We start from the raw sequence: 6,000 nt of genomic DNA, 5'->3' as shown, positions 1-6,000 counted from the left end.
GCTGCAAGTACAGGATACACTGTAATTGTCAGCAATTTTATTAGAGTGCACATGTGCAGTCTGGAAAACCTCACCTAGGAGGAATTTGAAGGAGTGGCTACCATTTTTTCAAGCAAAAAGACTACATGAATGCCTGAAAAAACCCCCAAAAACTAGCCAGTTTTAATTAAAAAAAAGCGGCAAACAATGAAATCCCTTGCTGGTTTATGAAATCTAGCAGAATTTTTAAGCTGAAGTCATGAAAACTGGTGAAAAGGCTACAAAAATGAGCTTGATGGCGCTCGGATGTGAAACATCAGCATGGCAAAATAAAACACCCAGGTTTCCTGACAGCCAATCTGTGTATGCAGATTGCTCTGATGGGTGTTCCCAATGTGCACCCAACACATCCGTAACCAGACGGGAATTCAAAATAAAATTTCTAATTAATTTCCAGAACTACCACTACTTCTTTCCCAGGACATTTTTCTTTTTTAAGTTTCCTATAAAACCTAGCATATAAAAGAATGAAAGGGTGAAGCTCGGTCTGGCAGCAACCTACACTTATTTTAGAAAGGTTACTTAAATTCTTTTATGTTTGAGATTAATCTGAACCCCTTCTGAGCACTGAGATCCACCAACGTGTAAGGACTGCAGTGGTTTACGAGGGTAAAGGAGTCGAGCAGAGGTTTGAAGCACCACAGGGACTGGACACTGAGTTGCTCAGCAGACAGAGCTGCCCACTCGCTAAAAAAATCTGAATTGTAGGGGAACAAAGGAGGACAGAGAATGTGGCATAGATAGAAATAGCACCTTGAAAAACTTCACTTACTGTACAAGCATCTTTTTAAAGTACTCATCTATATATATATTATTCTATTTATTTCCATAGTGATCTCATATACACTTTCTAGACCCACAAATATATCTAAGAACAGGCTATGAATACACAGCAAAGGCCCAGCTTTGATGTTTCCGCAAGCAGGAAGCAAGTTTTTATCCTTCTGTAAGTTTTCTGATAACACCCAGGGGAATGTTTCTCAAGGGGAAAATAAAGAAGTTCTTTTCAACCTAATAAAGCAAACTAAGTTACAACAGAAAGGAGCTATGCTGTCCTGTATCAGTATGTCCCAAACCATGATTCTGTTGATCTTTGGACAAGTATTATTTTCCTGTTATCGCTGTTTTCAATGCTCATAGGTCAAATGAGGACTGGACTTTATATAAAGCGAGCCAAAGTACATTCATTAAATCCAAACACAACAGCAATTAACTTCAGCAGTGCAAGAATGAGGAAAAAGATAAGACGGCAAAGTAACAAATCACCTGAACCGCAGTCACGCTGCCTTATACAGAGATGTGTATCTTTTCAGACTACAATTTCTCATTATCATTTGCTCTTTCAGCATTTTCCACCAAGTTTGCATCGTAGTTCATCAGAAAGTCACTGGGAATGGAGAAATGCCACCAAAGTGCTGCACAGAAGTCTGCAAGACTCAGTGTCTTTCAGAGGCTAAAAGGTTAATCTTAATTTTTTTAAGAACTGACCTGGTGTTCAAAAAGGCTCGATTATTTTCCTAAAATAAAACTGCAGAATAAAAAATAAATGAGTTTGCAACTCAACACGGGTCCTACAGTAAGCATGGAAATTTTAGTGCAGCTTTTTGTATGGTACTAGTTTCACATTAAACTTCAAATCTCCAGGATTACAGCATCATTTGGGGGAGGACGGATGTATCAGAAAAGCTGTAGCTCATCGTATACTTAAATATTTCAATTTTCTTAAGGTTCACACCTTGCCAAAATGGAAAACTTGTATGGATGAGCCTGCGCTGGAAGTATGAGATTCTCTTGCCGAGACGAACACTTCTGAAAGAGTTTTCCAAAGGAGAGATCCAGTGCATTTGGGGGAGGACGGATGTATCAGAAAAGCTGTAGCTCATCGTATACTTAAATATTTCAATTTTCTTAAGGTTCACACCTTGCCAAAATGGAAAACTTGTATGGATGAGCCTGCGCTGGAAGCCGAGATGAACACTTCTGAAAGAGTTTTCCAAAGGAGAAATCCAGTGCTAAAACCCAAATAACCTTCTACCTAATGGCACTGCATTAACTCTTGAGGGCAAGTATATATACACCTATGTATCTTGTTTTTCTTTAAAAAACATTACAGTGAGTGTGAATAGACTGGACTCAGCGGAGCCAATGCACCAAACTATTCATCTGCTCCTGAAGTTTGGCAGCTCAAACACTGTTGGGTATCACTCCTGGATACAACAGAGCTTTGAAACCAGAATCAGGTAATACCCATATTTCACTCTGGAAAGAAATTATAAGACAAACAAGATGCATGGCACACTTCCTCCACTGCAGGAGGTGTAACAGGGGCACCTGAATCTCACTGAACTCCTGCTCAAGGGAAAAAAGCAGCTGGAATTTTGCAGTAGGTGCTCATCCTCACAGGCCCTCCAAGCATCTCCAGTTTGTCCCATCGTTAGAAGAAATTAATAGTGTCATAATAGGATCTTACAGAAAACTGCCATTTTCTGCCTTGTACTTCCAAATATTTTATTCAAGACTGGATTTAAGGAAGTGGGGAAAAAAATATATAGACTTCAGGTGTCCAAGTTTTCCAAAATCATTTCAAAGCAAAGCACGTGGCAGAAAACGGAGAAAAAGGGTCAGGAGACATCCACAATCTTTAGGTAGAAATTAAGGTGCCAGCAACGGCACAACCGGTATCCATAGCACCAGCTGGCTACCTCTGAAATAAAGACTGTCATCCTCTGGGGATCTCTGGAAGTTTCAAGTGAAGATAAGTGCTATTTTTCACACTTCTTGACTTCAAGGGAACACACCAAAACGCGGGCTGATGTTTTCAAGTTCAAACATGCCACTGCTGTCACTGCAAGGTGTGAGCAGCGCAAACCAAAATAACTCATCTACCATCTAATGATTCTGTAGGGGGAAAAAGCTTGAAAGATTCTGTAAATTGTTTGGTTTTTTGAAGCACAGCCTTGGGACTACACTCGCCTCATGCACGCCGGTAGCTTTTATACATTACTGGACAAACGTACCCTCCCCAGCTCAACAGAGAAGGTATTACAAGATGATAAAAATCACCACAACAAGTAACAGTGGGGTCAATACTCAGCTGAAAAGTTTAAATTCTACAAAAGGCTGAAAAAAAATAAAAATAGACCAGGGCCAAACAGGCACTAATGCTAGAAATGCACAGTTTCCAAGGAGGATTATTCTCCTCTCCCCGGCACAAAACCTCAAAACACAAACAAAAAATTAATTGCTATAGAAAATAATCAGAGAAGCTGAGCTCCAAGGAAAAGCTGTTTCAAGTCAGCCGAGATATAAAAGGAAGTGAGAAAAAGGAACGTGGCACAGATGAAGGGGACAACGCTTGCCTTAACGGGTCCCTTCCCACCACTCCGTCCCTCAATGCTGCATGCAGGTTTGAACGTGTAAGAACTGAAATGAAAACTCAGCTCGGTTTTTGAGATTTAAAAACTTGGAAATTGGTTCTGCTGTACCCTGACTACCTACAACCGTCTCCAGTTGAAGCAGCCAGGGCTGCCTTCCCATCGCACACATGCGAGTGATAATTTCCACACGGAGTCCAAAAACGCCGTTATTAAACTACAAGTTAAGGCACTGCGCTGGTAGCCAGACTGAAGCCTAAACAAACCACCCCAGGATATCAAAACCAGCTGGGGAAGCGATGAATCGCTTTGAAGGATGACTGTCATGCTGGTGGTGGCAACTCGCAGAGTTGCTATTTTGAGGCCTGACAGCGAGTTTCCCAGAGTGATCTCAGGTACCTGTCATAGCTGTGCGTGACCCCAGAGTCCCAGAAGGAGTGGAGTCCCGCAGGGCTTCGCTGCCTGGACACCAGGCACAAGTTTCAGGGCAGGCTCCTGTCACTGTGAAGGTGGCTCAGGAGATAACATTTGGCTTTTCTTCACACCCTTCTCTGTCACGTTAGATTTTCCAAAGATAAACCAATGACACCCGGCTGTGAATCTCTATGGGATTTCTCAACAAAACGATCCTTTCTCAGGGTTGGTATCTGTCAAAATTCTTCTGTGAGCTATGAAACTCTGTAAAAACTTCCCAACTGTGAACTGTGAAACATATTTAATAACTTCCTAAAATGCAAGTTTGAAATTCCTGCCATTTCATGGAGATGGAAAACTCGAACATATTAATCACTCAATGAAAATACCTTAAAAAAAGCCTCACAGGAATTCTATTTGCTTTTAAATGTCTTGACGTGATTAGACCACAAGACAGACAAGATCGGTAAATGACATTTTCTCCAACTCTTTTCCTGTAGTGTTTATTTCACGTACCTTCCAGAACCCTGTTGAATACATTTCACCACTACATATAATGAGAAATAAGGTGTCTACCCTTCCCTGCAAGGAGAATCCCCTCTGACCTCTCAAAATATTTGCACAGAAAAGCTATATCAGGCTAATTACAAAAAAAATAATTAAAAATATTATACCTTTCACCTTCCAAATCAGCCAAATTTAATGTAAATGTTTAACAGTTTGACTGCAAAGAAAACAACCACACCAAGTCAAACAAAACCACACTCAAGACGCGAGGCAGGCATCCAACTTCACACTTGATGTTTCCTCCATGTGATGCTTCCTACCCCCACTTCTTTTTCTGTCTTGCAGGACCTTACATAACTACTTAAAAGACAAGAAGACCGGTGTGTTCCTGTCCTAAACTCAGACCCCAAACAAGTCTCCTTGTGGGTGCTGAGTCCCACTCTACGCTATTTGCAAGCAAAACCACTACACAGTTATCCCTCATAGCCTGACCAAGCTTCTTCTTTAAATTAAGACTCTTGTCTGGTATCAATATTGCTTTTGTTCACTGGGAAATACTCCTTCAGAAGCATTCTGAGATCGGATGCATCACAGCCAAGTCACATCAGTAGCTCCCGGGATCTGCGATAACGCAAGAGCGCAGTTGGAAATACATTTCTAAGCTGCAGTGCAAGCGAAAGAGCAGACTCTGCTGCACCGCCCCACAAACAGCTGAACTGGCACAAACGGGTGGAAGTAATTCCTTCCTTCAGCCACTGCGCTTCAATAAATGTCAGATGCAGCGTTACACATCCGAGTAAATACCTCGCATCATAGAAAATGCTAATACGTTTCTGACTGCTTTTTTTTTTTCCTAAAGCAAAAAAAGTCTGCGTAATCTCAAACTTTGCTGTATCTGTTTAATTCCATTTCCACTGTCCAGTCCTGTTAACATAAAAATCTGAATCTTTCCTACACTGAAATAATGCAAAATTCTGAGTTTTTACATTCTGAAATCAGTATTATTATATTAAAAAACCCAGCAAAACTGCCCCTCTACCTCTAGCTAAACTGGCTGTCACTTGAAATGGGTTTTCTGTTTGTCCCTTCTCAAGTTGCTTTATTTTGCCCACTGTATCAGGCTGTAACCTGAAGATGAGGTAAAAACCCTATTCACATAGCTCAAAACAGCCCCTGTTTCTATCTCACGGAGTCTTCATTAAGTAAACATCTTCACCATATGTAATGCTCATAATTTAAATACTCCTATTACTTTTAACCCCCATCAAATCCCTCCCGTACTCTAAAGGTACTACGTCAAAGTGAGCTCTCCCTCAGGAAGTGAGAACTGTCAAAATTTCACTAGAAAATATTGTTATTATGCCAGTTTTTATGTAGAATAAATTCTAACATAAGTGATCGGTAAACTGTCAAAAGCTTCAGGAATGTAAGATTTGCAAGACGAAAAAAAGCAACGGAGCAACAAAGCAATTCCCCAATGTACCTCAATATTAGACTGTTCTTCTGCTCCTTTCTTTTCATCCTTATGGATTCTCATGAAGCGGAGTTTACTGTCCACTGGTCGTTTTCTTAACATTATTACTAATTGTATCCGGAACAGCAAGATCAACAACCAGAAGAACCAACCCAAATGTGAAGCACTTCAAAACCAAAAGGACTTTCTTAC

The 6,000-nt window shown here is 40.6% G+C and overlaps 1 protein-coding gene across 2 annotated transcripts in view; it reads right to left on the bottom strand.

Moving 5' to 3' along the window:
• ACVR2A (activin A receptor, type IIA) overlaps positions 1 to 6,000 on the bottom strand; it is a 54,951-nt gene that overhangs the window by 26,794 nt on the left and 22,157 nt on the right. Inside the window, exon 1 of one of the 2 annotated variants that reach the window (XM_010195101.1) lies at positions 1,993 to 2,011. The exons of the other annotated variant lie outside the window; for it this stretch is intronic. The gene's annotated coding sequence lies outside the window, so the exon portion shown is untranslated. Of the gene's footprint in view, positions 1 to 1,992; positions 2,012 to 6,000 lie in introns of those variants that run through there. 2 annotated transcript variants of the gene reach the window in all.

Source organism: Mesitornis unicolor, unplaced genomic scaffold (genome assembly GCF_000695765.1).
Source record: "Mesitornis unicolor isolate BGI_N332 unplaced genomic scaffold, ASM69576v1 scaffold862, whole genome shotgun sequence".
Classification (NCBI taxonomy): domain Eukaryota; kingdom Metazoa; phylum Chordata; class Aves; order Mesitornithiformes; family Mesitornithidae; genus Mesitornis; species Mesitornis unicolor.
This window is presented reverse-complemented; position numbering and strand designations above follow the sequence as displayed.